Source organism: Nilaparvata lugens, chromosome 3 (genome assembly GCF_014356525.2).
Source record: "Nilaparvata lugens isolate BPH chromosome 3, ASM1435652v1, whole genome shotgun sequence".
In the NCBI taxonomy this organism is placed as follows: Eukaryota; Metazoa; Arthropoda; class Insecta; order Hemiptera; family Delphacidae; genus Nilaparvata; species Nilaparvata lugens.
This window is the reverse complement of record NC_052506.1, coordinates 61,025,555-61,042,443: the sequence shown is the minus strand read 5'-3', so window position 1 is coordinate 61,042,443 and position 16,889 is coordinate 61,025,555. Positions and strand designations below refer to the sequence as shown.

At 36.7% G+C, this 16,889-nt stretch overlaps 1 protein-coding gene across 1 annotated transcript in view; it reads left to right on the top strand.

Moving 5' to 3' along the window:
• Window positions 1-16,889, top strand: part of LOC111046344 (T-box transcription factor TBX20) — an 87,446-nt gene that overhangs the window by 47,876 nt on the left and 22,681 nt on the right. The window lies entirely within an intron of this gene.

Below are 16,889 nucleotides of genomic sequence, written 5' to 3'. Positions count from 1 at the left end.
TCAAGCTTAACTGAAAAAAACGTCTAAGCATGAGTTTCGTCGATGCCTCAAGTGAGAAAATTTCATATTTTCGAAGTTGAAATATCATCAAATTCATAATTTATGATTCAATTAGAGAAGAAGCAAGCAGGTGCGAATAAGAGTCAAACTCAACACCAACATCATCATCGCAATCATCCTCATCAGCATCAACATCATCGCAATCATACTCATCAGCATCAGCAGCATCACAATCATCCTCATCAGCAGCATCGTATTCATCGTAATCGTGGCCAGTAAAACAAGCTGACCGACTAATTTCTCTTGACAACTCTGGCAGCTGTGGATGCAAGCGCTAATACTAGTTTTGACGTGGCTCAAGACGGCTGGCTTTTTTACGGTGCCTACATGCTCTTCTGTGTCTTGCTGCAAATTATCACAAATTGATATGTCTCTTCAGTGATCACTTCTTTTGTTTCTATCATTTGCTTCAGTCATTGTGACAACACTAAAATTGTGTGTTGTCTATTTTACTGAGTGAATTCTATCATACTGCGACATGTGAACTAGAATAATGCAATCTGGAGAACTTTTAGTCAGAATTTTTACTGGCTAGAATTTATGCCTTCTGATTCTGATACAATACCAACTGAATCTTTGTTTGAACTTCTCATTTTTGATTGGGGAAACTCAGAGAAGTAAAATGAAAATAAATGTTGAGTGTTTTTTCATGCCACATTATATTTAAACAGTAATCAAATTTGTATTTGTATTTTGTATTAATAAATTGTAGTGTTCCTGTAGAGCGTAATATTATGAATTCATTACTGATCGATAATACAAGAAAGGAACCGAAAGAAGTCGAAAGAGTATGGAATTGGCCTAGCGGAAGGAATAGACTAGAAATTACTAGGTATTGAAAGAAATAGTCCAATGTAGGCTCATAGGAGGAAAGCACTTCTGGAACGTAGGAAATGGAAAAAACATTGGAAAAAACAGTATGCGGGAGGATGAAAGGCGATTGAGTTCGTCGGCTTTCTTTGTTCTGACATAATTTCCTAAAATTGACCAATTAATTTCAAGCGTCCACTGCACATCTTCATGCCCAGAAGGGGTTGCGTGATGAGCATGTACTACATGCGAACATGTATTATATACACACACATACAACATACAATAGGCCTTTGGTAAACTCTTTGAAATATACCTAGTTCTAGTCAGGATGAAGAATATGTGTTGAGATTCTAGTCGATTTCCATGAATTCTATTTTGTGAAGAGTTTTCTCTTGATTCTCCGGGTTGGAATCTGTTGAACTAGGACGAAATAAGATATACATACAAACTTAACCTCAGATAGAAACTCATTTCAAACTCATATTACAGTATTTCATTATGAAAATGGGATCATCCTCTTGAGCAGAAACTCTTGCTCTTCTTGGATAGCGTTTAGTGGAGGATTATAAAATATTTTTTCCTTAACAGAATATAAATTTCAAAAAGGCTCAACGAGGAATGCATCAATTCTATATTGCGAAACTAATTATTTCCCTCATAGCACACTATCAGAACCAAATCTGTTTATTCAAACAAATCTATGGAGCTATAATACTATATGGGCACTATATTCATACAATACATTTATTTGAAAAAATCTACCCAATGATAAAATAATATTATGAAATACATAGTATATTATGATCAATTATATTCAATTGATAATGTTGGGGTTTATAATCTTGAAATACCAATTTAGAAATATCCACTACTACTTTGTCCTATTTTTATTGAATAAATTTAAATTAGTTCCATATTTTTATATTTTAAAAGGTTTATTGTATTTCGTAATTGCTCCGAATAACTCAATCAATTAATCAATCAATCAAGTTACACATGTGGTGGTGATGGAATATGCAGGAAAATTTGGCAATATATATATATTATTGATCAACTCGGTGAGTTATAATATAGTCCTCATAAAACCGGTCGACACGATACGACAACGACATATGTGTTATCTCTCCTTCACATATGAAGCACGTTCAGTTCTCAGCACACCATCATACGGCACGATCCGACACATACCCGACAAACAATAAGATTTTTTTCTCACCGCACTCCCGAGATGTGACGTCACACTCAATTGCCAAATTAAGGAAGGAAATAGGATAGGTGGTGAATGGAATTTGATATTTTATTTTATTTCGAATTACTTCAATTTTTTAATAATTTGGAAAATATTATCATCTGTAGAATATTTTTGTTTTTGGCTGATCAATCTATCAGCTGTATGGAAGGAGCGCTCTCTGTTATCGGAAATAGGAGATAATGAACTCATAGATTGGCGCCTACTTTCAAAATTCTTTTGATTTAGGCTGTTTCTATTTTTATTGGAAAATATGCCATGACAATAATAAGCACGTTAATTCCTGTTCCAATTATTTTCAAGAGCCTTTCCTAGTTTCCTGTTCAAATTTGATGTGCTTTGTGGATGCTAGTTTGATTAAGTAATTAGGTTGACAGGATCAGATATCGGCGACGAATCGGCGACGAGTTGCGTTGACACGGTGCCATCCCGATCGCGATCGCGTGACACCGCCTGATAAATCGGTCACCAATCCTATCGTTATTATCGCTGGAGAAAATTACCATTAACACATGGTACGGAAACGATCCGAACATGCAGCACCACCATTAATGTAATGGAAAACAAGCTCGCGTATTGTCGGTTATATAATGGCATATTTCAAGTTACGTGTTGATTTTACATCGATAGACATCCGTGTCCTTCCTCCATTATTTATGTGCTCTGCAAATGTGCCTGTGTCCGTGAGAATATGGATTTCAGATGTCTACTGATAAGTTGCTTCATGGGATACTGAATAATGAAATTATCTTTCTTGTATAGTTATCTAGTATTTCTCACATTTGAATGAAATTAATCCTCTAAGAATCTTCCCTAAACAATCATGAAAGAAAAATATCTACAGGAATAATTATTATATTATATTCAATAAACTTTATAAAGCTCGATGACTTTTGTATGTTGGCTGACATTTCAAAATGTTATCGGAAGAAATCAAAACGTACTTTTCATACTAAAAACACATCCAATAGATTTTTGTGTTTTGGAGCATAATATCTATTCCATTGTGATGTAATCAATTGAGAACTGTTCGAAAATGAAGAATAATTTTATAACTTTCTTATTAAACACGAAAAAATATATATATTGGATGGTTAATATTAATTAGTGCAGAATAATTTCTATTTACCGTAAGGAAATCCTTTCATTGACTTTTACATTATATTCACTGAAATAGATCGTGGACATTGGGAAAGACCAAATGTTTATTTAATTCATATTCTTTGAAATGTTATGTCTTGACCGAATCCTCTCAATATTTTGTATTCTCATTCTAAATAGTCTTCAACTAGGATGTAGTCCTCTAAATTCCAAGTACACTGTAGAATCACACAAGACAGTACTTGTTTTAAACGTTTTCAGAGAGTGGACAGACTTCAGGTATAAATTTGAAAACATTGAGTTTGAATATTTTAACTGTACACGGTACGTGGCTGCCTGGGTTTGATAATTTTGTAATTACCTAACAGACACGGTCTAATTGATCTAGATCTTTCATCACAGTTCGTGTGAAAATTTTGTTAAACGCTAATATTCTCACTTTAAACTTTGCCTTTTATCTATAATTTTAGACAGCTTATGTAAAAACTTTGAATGAGTGTGTGTTGGTGTGAGTGAGTCTATGCTATGGCCTTCTGATAGATTACCATATAAAATTGTTGTTCACACCCAGTACATATAGCCTATAATTAAGTGACCGACATTTTTCCCCGAAGCATTTTTCTCGCTCTTACCCCCCTCCCCATGCAAGGCAGTCGGCTAAGAGTGACTATTATCGCCCACTCGGCTACCGATCAACACGCGATAGATGATAATTTTCGATAGCCGGACAATTTGAAGTGAAGAACCGAAAAGAACGAAGCCTAAGCTCTCAAAAATATAGGGTCTCAGACGCAATTATCTCGCATTAATAATATTATTTAGACACAAATACCGCCACTCACTGGCTCGAAATTTAATCGTGCGGCTTTTAGGCTGGATTTCGACAGCTTCAAGTGAATTTTTTGATGTCATTAAGAAATCATGTTCATAGCTGTTGACCACGGAAGTGAATTGATTTATTGAGAATCTAGCATGAATCACTATCGTTCCGTGAATATGGGCAATATCGTGTATATCCTTCTCATTTTTCAACGTAGAATATAATATTAGATTTTGGTGATCCGACTTCCCTGGAAATATAATACAATTTTTTGAGAAATTCAAGAGGGAAATTAGGTCGTTAGGTGGTAGAAACAAATGAAATCCGAGCAAATGGTTATAATTCATAACTAAGAAGTTCGGTCTGAAAAGTGCTCAGCTTCAAACAGTGAAATTTACATGTCTATAGAATTATAATTCAATATAATAGTCTAGTCTAATGATAGGATTATAATCTAATTGTATGCGATTCCCAATTTCGCCAAATCGTCATCATCTATCAAGATAACTTCCTATTATCTTAGAAGAGGAATAAATTCGCCAAAAAAGGAGAAGCCTGCACATGTTGAGAAAAAATGTAGACTATAGTTGACCGTGAAGTGACCTTGGCACATTCTTGGGCATGGTCAATGATTCATAGTTGATTCTGTGACGAACGCTGGTTATGGCTGTAGATGATGAGGCTGCTGCTGATGGTGATGTGATGGGTGGTAGGCCTAATCCCCAACACCTCAGCCTTTCTCCTAGCTCCTTAGCTCACTGCTCACTGGCAGGGACAGTGGATTGTCAACATGCCGTAAATCATCCAGAACAAGTTCTGAGTGTGTTTCACCAGGAGACCAGACGACCTCCCCGGCACCTCTTATATTATCCACCCTGCTGTCTCGTTTCCGTGGCTCGGCTCTATTCAATTGAAGAGCAAGACAGACGATGAAGCGCAATTATGAATCAGTGGCCGAAGTGGGACAGAGCGATACTCGTGAAAGGTGAGCTCTCTCTGTGTGTCCAGATTCCTCACCGGCTATCTTTTTATTGCCGTGATCATCTGCATCTCGAGACTTCTCTTTCATACACAAATAACCGGTTAACAAGGTGCTGCTAAGGAGTCACAGGAGCCTCTCACAAATTTCGTTTAATTTTCCTAATCTCACAAAAATTATGTCGATGTGTCCGTTCTCACACCCAGGCCTATAAACAGTCGTGTTCTTCTCCTCGGCTATCCCGTATCCTCACCACAATGTATTCATATCATCCCTTGGAAGCATTTTCCATTCAGAACTCTCTTCTCTCACATAACAGTTGTTTATAAACCTACACAGGTATTCAGACGAAGCCAAGTGCTGCTGTTCCAAGCACAAGCTGTATTCTTCACAAATAAAAAAATGTTTCCGGATTATATTCTTCGCGCATTTTATGTGACTTGGCTTGGTCCAAAGCTATTGTTAGCGGGATGGAGAATTCACCTATCATTTTGTAACGACTTCTTCGAGCAGCCACTACTCCTACCTATGGTGCGTTTCAGCATACTATTTAGGATCAGGCAAAATATACTAGAAATTCATTCCTTCATAGTAATTGTATATGAATTGATTATTTATTAAGCAATTTTTTCCAAACTCATCATACAATTGAGTCATTTGTATTCAGAATCAGAATGATTTTTGCTTCTGAAAATACCCTTCCTTGATGAACTACTGAGTACTGCATTACTTCTTCAACAATGCTGAAAATTATATTAATGTAAACGGAAACTATCAAATGAAAGACAGAGTGCTTCATCTGCTGTCTTACAAGATGTAGGCCTACTCGTACTCCCATTGTTTCATGCAAGTAGAAGGGTAGATCTATTGAAAAATCATTACACAGAATCAGTGAATTCATTTTTTCCAAAAAAAATATAAATTTTAGGTGTTTGAAAAGAGTTGAGCAAGTTAATTCTATTGAAGGAGCGTGTAGAATGAGGTTGTTAATACAATAAGATCAAACATTGCAGTGGATCACGTCAATGGATTGAAGTCTTATTTCATTTTCCGTCACGTACAAAGACAACCATAAAGATTTCAAAATGTCAAAAAGCTTTGGAGATTCTTGATTTGTTTGTTGTTTGGTTCTTTTCTCACCATAAAGCCACTTGATTGATACCAACAGCAATTACTTTCTGATGATCGATCGTGGTTAGTCCGTGATAAGCTTCCTATTTATTGCTTCTGAAAAATTGGGAGCAGGATTTTAACTGAGTTATGTGTGAGTAATTGTCGGGCAACTCTCGAAATTCAACAGCTATTACCATGTTGCACATGTTAAAATTATTTATGAGATCACAAAAGGCCACGACAAAAAATGTGTTGCATTTTATGAGTTGATAAGCTGATAGCTTTGTTTTCTCTGAGCGAGAACCGCTATAACCGCTATAACAGCAGCTCTGTGTAGATTGATTGGGGAAAAAATTGTATACAATGTTTCATGACGATACGATAGCCTATAATGTCATAAACTACATTTCTTATTCAACTTGTAACATGTCGGGCAATTATAAATCGCCTTATCAAAGTTCTTTTCCCTTTTTTTTTTTGAGAAAACATGCAAGTCATTCCATTTTGTTGTAGCTGTGATTAACCGAGATACGAATTATTCTATTAATCCATTTATTGACATTTTTCTCATATTTGATTATCTATTTATTCATTCAATTCCCAAGTTATTGGTAAATTTAGAACCCCGATCTTTATTCCTACAAAACATTAATATAAGAATTCAATTAATGGCCTATATTATCATAGCTTAAGACTTATTAGGTTTAATGTATCTTACTATTTCCAATATCATGATTCTGACTGATACTATCTAAATTCTTAGTTCACAACCGAGCTCCAGTTGGGGTACTATTCTATTTGAATTACTAGATTGCATTTAACCAAATGACAATTCAGAAATGTTTTTTCCCCAAAAAAACTTCAAGCTGATCGAAAAGCCTCTATTGGATGCAATCGTACTAGTTATGCAATGTTAGACTAGACTCGTAGGATAACATTGAGAACAGGAGACTCGGATGATTCGATGAGTACGTGCCTGGATTATCCACCCTTCTGGTTGGAAGCATTGTATCGAATACACCAAGAGCAACCACATTCACGTTTTGTTGTTGAAATGTACCGGCAGCAGCAGTAGCAAATACAAATAACGATAGATTAGAGACGATGAGTCGAAAATAGAGGGCGGATAGGAGACAATGTGTACTTAGTAGCTGGGCTGAGAGAGACAAGCTAGGCGTTGCGTTGTTAGCACACGGTGTTGAGTGAGCTTTTGTTGAGGGTTGGCTTTTGTGCGCACACACACACACACACACATACTAATAGTGCCAGCAAGCTTGTTACCTAGATGGTGACGGGGGGATTTGTAGAAGGGTTCAGGGGATCCCCGACATCTGCACGCACACATACACACACGTGCACACGCGCGTGTTGACGCTGTCAATTGTCGGCCATTGTGTGGGCGGTCCATATCGATCGGTGAAGCATCCCCATCCCCATGACCCTATCACCCCCCATCATCGTAGGGGTCGATTTCCTCTTCGCAACTCACAACACAAACATTGCCAGGACTCGGCACTGTGCACTTGGCTAGCCACTCTCGCTAATATCTATATTGCTCTTCACATTTGCACCTGGTTTATTGCTAGGTCGTGCCAAAAAATGCATCCCCTTCCACACACCCATCCAGTCCTCCAACAACGTGATCAATGAACACTCACCCTCCCACTCCAGCAACCCCTACCAGGAAGCATAGTGGCTTCTCCCGGCTCGTAACGTACGCTGTGTAGTATTGTGTGTAATTATGGGACAGTTTGTCGTCTGCATATTGAAGCAATACATTAGCAGCCTTGTATTCTGCCACAAGCACAAATGGTATTGTCCATTACTTCCAACGAACGCACAGCATTCGAATGACTGAATATCGCGCTCTTGGAGATGTATTTTCAATTATTCAGTGAGATTAGTAATAAATCGCAGGATATACCATTACAAATTTACTCTTCTCTTCTATTTGAGTTACTTCGAATTTACTATTGATAGCACAATTAAACGTAACAAAAAGGTTTTTGTATTAATAACACGAACGATAACTATGCCTTTGACAATACCTTTCTACAAAGTTCTTCCATTCAATTTTACGAAGCTAGCCTCTGATGTTTAACATCAATTTAAACAGTATTGAATACGATGTCCACACCTTAATGATTGAACTTTGTAGCCTATATTGAAAATGAGACGAATTCAGAAGAAGGCTACTAGAACTTTGCATAAGAATATCAACTGCTGTATTGCCTTGTAAAATTCATACTCTTACAAGATGTTTTTCGTTTGAGATTCAATTGAAATAGCTGTATTTCACCTCCAGTTTCATTAGCGGTAATCAATACTCTAATGTGGAACCACTATGGAAGACTCCATAAACACTCGTTATCGCTGGAGAATGAAGTAAATTGATATGTGTGGATCAATCTCAAGCTTTTGCAGTTATAGGTAGCCTTTAGATTTCTAGATTATATAACAAGGAAGTGTTCAGTTCTTTGATTGTGTTACACCCTGCACTGTATGGTAATAAGCACTCATCAACAAACCATTATGGCACACGATGTAGATTTAGATCGATGCCAATATTCTAGCACATACTTAGTAACTTTCTATTTGTCGATAAAAAATGGCTCACTACCACACAGTAACATCGGTGCAGGTAATTTATTTGGCTCATCAGTTATGACAGTGGGGAGTTTTGTTGTATGGCTTACACATACAGCCTTGCTAGAAGTCGCGTGTCAACGTGAAGGAAAGAGGAAGGCCACTCTTACGTGAGTCGTTGATGTGTGAGGGCGGAGTAAGGGTCTATAGGCTAATACAGAAATTGTATTGATAACATCGCATGCCACCATGACGCGGCAACTTGCGTGTAGTGTGACCCCTCTCCCCCAACCCACAACAAGACACCCTCCCGCACCATGATTCATTCCAAGTTATTTGACGTAGCCCATACAGTTGTTTGCCACGAAATCAAACATTTAAGTTTACTTTTTTATTGGACCACAGTCTTTATCACCTGGTGTACTTTCTCACTCTCTTATATCCCCTCTTCTCATGTCTTCACTTCTCGGTAACCCGGTTGGCATCACGAGAAAAAACGTAATTTGAAATCAATTTGCTTTTCAAGAAATTTCCGCGTGGAATATTCAACATCGTCACGTGATTGTTTGCGCGCGCTAGTCTGCGATTCAAACTTACGGTGAAAGCTTGCAGTCATTAATAGGATCACGCTCTACATTTAGTTTTTGACCGTATCACCACTCTCTAGTTTCTTTTGACAATTTTTTTTCAATGAAGAATGGTTTATGGTATAGAGAATATTCTTCATACTGTGAATCAATTTGAATGTTATTAGTAATTTCCTTGCACACCAGATGAGAATGTGATATGGACTCGAACTTCCACTCTGTCTGGAAGATACTATTTCCAGAAGAATTGTTACATAGATCTTTTGGTTTTTTGAGACTTGAGAAGATTTAGGAGACATTCAAATGATATTTGAATTTCTAAATGTATCGAAACTAGGAATACATGCATTGGATTGAATTGCCATGATAGTGACATGAACTCAATCCTATGTAAAAAAAGACTTGGCGATTTAAAGAGCTATGAGTTGCCTGTAGAGAGAGAGAGAAAGAAAGAGAGAGAGAGAGAGAGAGAGAGAGAGAGAGAGAGAGAGAGAGAGAGTGACCACCCACTCTGAATTTTTGTAAGAAATTCCTTCCTCATTCATCTCTCCTGGTATGGGGTAAAACATTTCACTAGACCCACCTGAAGCTCAGTACTATTATTCTTCGCTGATATACCACAAGCACCTGCTATTGTAGTCTGATAAAGGAGTGGTGTGACACTGTAGTAAAAGATAAAAGGAAGTAAATCCCAACGATGACTGTAGTAAATTATCACAAAAGCCGTAAATTTGTTCCAATTCTGAATAATTATTTTGTCAATGCACCTTCAGTTTTCAAAATTGAACAAGGAATTTATTATAGTATTTTACAATTATTTTTTACACGAGTAGAAAAACTACAAACCAGCTAACCCAATGTTGGAGCTTTGATCACAGCACTTACGAGACAACATTGCTGATTATGACAATGATTTTCCATGGACAACATTGCTGATTATGAGAATGATTTTCTATAGACAACATTGCCAATTATGACAATGATTTTCCATAGACAACATCCTGATTATGACAATGGTTTTGCACAGTGGATGTAAAGATGTAGGAAATGTTGAAATGTTGAAATGATGAAAGATGTATGAAAGGTTGACATTTATCTCGTCATCAGGAAATACAAGAGTGTTGAATTCCACAAAGCATGGCAGTAACCTGGAATCCAGGAAGTGTGCCTCATGTATGTTTGATCTGCGATTCATCAATGAGATAGTATTGGAATTTGATATGTTTTTAAGAGAGGAAACATTTCTATTTGCATAATTTGTATGATGTATGGAAACATACCAATGAGAATTGAGCCAGCCTGGACAATAGCATTCCTGTGGAGCACTGAAAAATTATTTATAAAAGTATTTTAACTAGTTTACAAGGAATGCTGTTACAAGAAAGAACTTTGAGAAGTGGCGACTATGGAATTCTTGAATTTGAAAGATTTGTTCCATTCCCAAAATAAGTTTGCCAAAAATAGAGTTGCATTATCATTTTACACAGTCAACGTATGAACAACTTTTTAGGTCACAGAAGGTGACTGAGATAAGATTCAAGCCAAACGTATTATACATCTCATTCAAGTATTTTCTTGAATACTTTGAGAAAACCAATTGTGAATGATTATCGGATTATTCTAAAGGATAGAATAAACTTGATAAGAAGAAAATGAAATTCATTTAGAGGATTCTCATTTTATGTTAAGGTAGAATTCTATCGTTTTCAATAATCGTCATTGCTAGATGATTCCAACTCACATCAGTCTATAATTTTAATTGTGTCACTTATAACAAAAGGCTTCCCAGGCGTTGAATATTCATTCACTTAGCCTGAAACATGTGAGCGCTCCTCATAAATAACAAAATATCGTGCCAACTGTTTTCGAAAATTACATCTACATCTAATGAACAGCCTGGAAGAATGGGAAAAACAAACGTCTGATCAACTAATGACCTAGTCTTGCTGTTGTTATCGAGCTTGACAGCGGTGCCCTTTAATAAATGATAGACTCCTCTACACACCTTGTGAAGTGAACTTGTGAAAGGAACAACAACTGACTTACGAGCTACTATTTTTAGTTGGTTGTAGTGTAGTTACTACAAGCTTCCAGTGTAGCTGGCTGACCGCAGATGTTTCAAATGAGCGTAATTTGGAAATTATCTTTTTTGTCCTCTCATCACTTACACTCGTTTGATGCCTTGTATCAAAACACCTGTAGACATCCTCAAACAGAAGCCTCCGTTATGCTTTACTTTGTGGCAACCGGTTTCAACTGCCTTCAAGGTATCTCTGTAGCTGCTCATGCTCAATTAAGCGTCCTATTATAATGCACAACGACAAATTCAATTTTAAGAAAAGTTTCATTGATTTTGTCAATGTGAATGATAATTATCAGCTTACTGAATTCATTTCAAAATCTAATTAGCAGTGATTATTCAATTTATTTTTATTTTTCTATCACGTGAAAAAGAACAAAGATTCAGTTTGTTAAGCATATAAAGCAGGAATATACTACTCATCATGGCACCAATAATAACGTTGAAATCAACTGATTAACCTTGAAATGATCTTAGAAGAATTTAAGAAGTTGTTGAGTACGACAAAAAAATGTGGGCCGGACAGTCTTCTGAAAAAAGAATAATGAAGATTTAAAAAATATTATATTTGAATGATCGAAAATCAGAATAATATTTTGACTGTTTTCCCATTATGGGTTATAAGAATCTCATGAATAAGTAGTCTGATGTTTTTTAAAGAAGAAACCTGATACTACTCTCCCTGTATTACAGAAACAAAGCAGCAGGAATCAACGATGCAGTTGAGAGAGTTCTCAGCTTTTCTAGACGATTTTACATTTCCTGTTGTTTTTCAAACAACACGTATCCACCATTCCGAGATATAGTTTCACATAGGCAACTGTAATTTGAAGAGTATGTACTTTGATTTGAAGGTAATTTTGAAACGCACCTGAATGTTTGAACAATGCGGCTTCAATTGAGACTTCAACTGGCTGATTGTAAAAGTTACAACTGGCACGGGAAGCCACAAACACACACGCACGCATACGCACGCGTGCACGAGTTGAAGAAATAAAGAGAATAATGTTGGGTATAACACGCGATCCGTATATATATATGCGCAGTGTGTTAATATAGAGGTATAGAATTCGTATAGTAGTATATGCTAATATGGGACATTGAACAGAGAGCAATTTGAAAAGGCGTTGTTGGACTGTTCCATTAACAACGCCGACCGCTATGAAAATTACGCTACTTCAAGTTCTCCCGATGACGAAGTGGGGCGAATTAGACGCCATTAGATCCACTTTTCCCTCAGCAAAGATTTCTTCTGTGCAATATCACAAAATTATTAGCAAGTTATTCCCAATGAATCGCCATGATTAAACTCATCGGTATTGTTGTTTCCTGCTACTATCTATTTTTATTGAATGCCGAATGATGAACGAGCCACTCGAATCGCCTTCGTTCTGCACTTTAATGGTCAAATAATGACCGTCATTGATGAGATAACTGCTCGGCCTATCACGTTCAATGTGCTGCTTCAGATGGAATGTTCAACGGTCATCTATTCCAATCAGCGTTGACTGATCGATTTCACATAGTTCCATTCAGTAAGTTATCGCTCCTTTTCACAGTAACGAACCACAGATAGACATCGTTGAAGTATTGACACATCGATCTAAAATAATGATATTGGAAGCTGATTATACATTTCCTGGTTGATTTGAGAGTTCAAATCCCAATAATCGACTCAATAATGGAGTATTTGAAATACTACAATTCCAATTGCTCCGTTTATGGTTTATTTATCTGTTTTTGGGGAGAGGGTGATACAGCTTCAGGATTCTCTGTAAATGAACTTTATCAATGCATTTGGGAAAAAAATGAATGGGAAGGAATTTCAAATAAAACGTCTTCAGTCGTACAATTTCTCATAAGAATCTTAATTTATGTTTTGAAAGAAAAATCTTGATCGAGTCAGTTTCGAGGTATTGTCTCTGAATTCCTGAAATGGATATTTTGATGCCAAAAGTATCAGGTTCTTAATGAAGAAACGTGTCCAAAGCCAGGTGTTGAGGAGTGCGAGAGAGTGTGAGAGTGAGTGAACTAGAGAGTCGTGTTGTCTCGGTTGCAGCGTGATCATGCCTTGGAACATCTGACTCTGAAGACGTTCACTCAGTCATACCTGAGGCCTGAGTTTGGTTAGAAGAGAGACAGGTGAATAAGTCGACGACTGTCCACGCAATATTATAAATAATACACGAGCAAGAATGCTTGGTTGAAAAACAAAGGAAGTGAGCAGAATGCAAGATAATCATCTCTGTTACTCGTGAAGAAGCTTGATGAGTGAAAATACGAGGGAGCCAGAGATACATTAACAACAATTATTTAACTGGACTGTTGATGATTTCCGAGCTATGATAAATTGTTCTCACTTACTGTGGTAATGTTCTTCAGCATGTTCAATCGTAGATCATCTTACAGTTATTTATTTCTAGCTGCTGTTATGTTGAAATGAAGTCCACTGGAAAATAAGGATATACCTGAAACTACGATTTTTTTTCAAACTAAGAATAATATATAAGTATTATATTTCTGATGGCATGAGTAGAGTTTTATTTAGGGAATGTGGGATGATAGATTTTCATGGATAGTGTCCTATTTAGAATGATTTCGAGAAGGAAAACAAAATACTTGAGGAAATAATGTGAAAGTTAACAATATTATAGTATGTGGGGAGAGTGGGGAACGGCAAGATGACAAGGGGAAGGAGAGAGAGAGAGAGATTAAAAGAATTATGAGAATGAGAAGTAGAAATGGTAGAATCAAAACACAGAATAAATTTCAATATGATGGGTTTTTAGATTCAGGTTCGATGACGAAGATTGAGTGCATGAAGAGATTATGATAAAACGTGTTGAATATTTTAATGACTCTTTTAAGTTATGATCCCAAGTAACTTGCTCGTGTAGTAGAATAAAAAAACAGCAGCTGAGAATGAAGCTGTCTGCACTAGAGATAGAAAGACGCGCTGAGGAGGAGGCAGGCGAGTAAATTGAATTTCCCAAGTCGATCGGAAAGTTGAATTCTTTCGTCTATCATTAAGAAGCTGTTCGGAGTTGTGGTCGTCTCGCTCTCCAGTTGCGAAGAAAAGAGATCAACACTTGATGGCAGCTGAGGAGTGAGGAGGGAAACAGAGAAGGAGATAGTGTGTAGAGAAGAGCGCTTTGAACGAAGACAGGCGTTATTGCGGCAGCATTCAATCTGAGTCAGCCGGCTTTCGGAACGTGCGAAATTACAAAGCAGGCAAACTGGTTAGTAGGTAATAATCATCGATTTCAAATGGAGTGTGTAGCGAGCGGCTCGAGAAGCCAAACTCTATCCTGCGCTAGATTTTCCTCCACATAACCAAACTTTGATCCCTCCTCACCCAGCTCACACTCTTCCTATCTCCGTTTCTTTCCACACTGAGTGAAATTTATTATCTTTTCTTAGCTTCCTCACTACTGACAAAGCCATCCACAACATCGCGTGCGAACGGAATACGTTTTTACTACCTTAAATTTCATATTTTTAGGCAACCCTGCCAACTGCTCATACTGGATTTATACTGTTCTACCTATCATGAATGGAAATCCACACTCTGGTTGAAAAAAAAACGGTTGTTCCAATAGGCATTTAATCTGCATAATAAGAAAGATAAATCCTTGAATGAATGTAGCTAGTCGAAAATAATGTGCAATTTAGTACATGATACATTCAGTATGATACTGTATTTCAACAATTCATGAGGATTTACGGGAGCAACTCATTTATTGAGAGGATAAGCCAGAACTCTTGAATTAGAATAGAATGGAAAAACTTAATTTTTCACAAAAACACAAACAATACAGTTTAAAATACAACAAAATTTAAAATGAGAATAGAATTGGATTATAATGGATAAATATTGTGTTTCATACAGATTCAAATAGAAAAGATAGAGATTGAAATGGAACTGTAATTAAGAATAAATACAATATAAAAAGATCTAATTGGGTATGATATTATGGTACAGCACCAAAAAGGATGGAAGAGAATGAGAAGGCGAGAAGAAAATAGTATTTTGATTAAGAAGTGAACAAACAATGCGATTGAGAAAGGAGAAAATAAGGAAAGAATGAGATGAAAGGAATGAAGGTGAGCATGAGAGGATGAGAGGGGGAGAGAGTCTCTGTAACTAATAAAATAGATAAGTTATGATCTCTGATCTCTAGTAGCCACTCTAGTAGAGTTGGCTGGCCAGTGTGATGACAGGCAGAGTCCGGCCGGCCAAGCCTTGCTACCGTCGCCCATTGTATTCTGTTCGCCTTGCCTCTGTTTAGCTTCTACATTTTCATTGAAATATTGCAAGTTGTGCATCCAGCTAATAGTGCGTTACATACAAACTTCAATAGACACTAGATCCATCAAACATTACATTTAGTAATACCACAGACAAGCAGAGTTGTATCTAAGGTGATAACTTTGGTTATACAGTGTTTTCAGTATGTGGAACTGTTCATCAATTAATTAAAAAAAAAAAAAACATTCTTCATTGAGCAAGTTGCATACTCGAGCTACCACCCTGCACTTGACAACATTGATAGTGTCAGACAAAGTTAGTAGAAAGACTAACTGTCTACTAACGTTGAGTGTCAGATATACTTGGAACATAACAAAAATTCTAAAGTGAAATTACATAAACAACCATAATTTTATAATACAAGATATAGAGAAAATTAATTTTTATCAATTAATAATGCAATACATTTTTCAATGCTCCAATAGAATACGTTGCTCCCCTTAGTAAACCTTTTTTATTTTTTCAACCATTTTGTGAAGAATCGATTCGTTGGGATGGGATGATAAGGAACAGCAGTTGAGAAGAAACTTTCCAATTCTTACCCTAATACGTTATTCCTGAAGGTTATATAGAGTTTATAATGTTGCATAAAGTTATTATGATCGACTACTATATTGGTGTTTGTGGAAGTTGGAAGGGGCAGAGTAGGCAACTGGCTAATAATAGAGTAATAATAACAACACTAAAATAGCGTATGCCACCTGATAAAATATATGTGCAGGGGCAGAGTAGGTAACATGTTCAACACAAAGTATTTATCCAAGAGTATAATTTATAAAACAATATTTTACATTATCCTCTTTACCTTCTCCTCACATTTCTATACTCGAAGATCCCTTTTTTATGAGCTGAAATATGTATTTATAGAATCTCTATAGAATAACTTTTAAATAAAGAACTACTGTGCAGAATAAACTCATGATTCTTGAATCATTTCCGCAAGTGAGCATTCATAATGAATAACGAAATATCGACATCGGTGGAGCATATCTGGCATTAACGTGTTGGAAAAATTGCAGAAAACTGCCGCGGGGGTCGCTGCTATCGGAGCGCGGCTTCCGGACCGTGGATTAATTGGATGAAGCAGGGAGGTGCTCGCGTTATCTGGCGCGTTGTTGCCGTTTTTATCACTTAAACGAGAAAGCGCGGTTAAATAATCGGCAACCGACGACCAGTGTTACCGCGGGTTGGT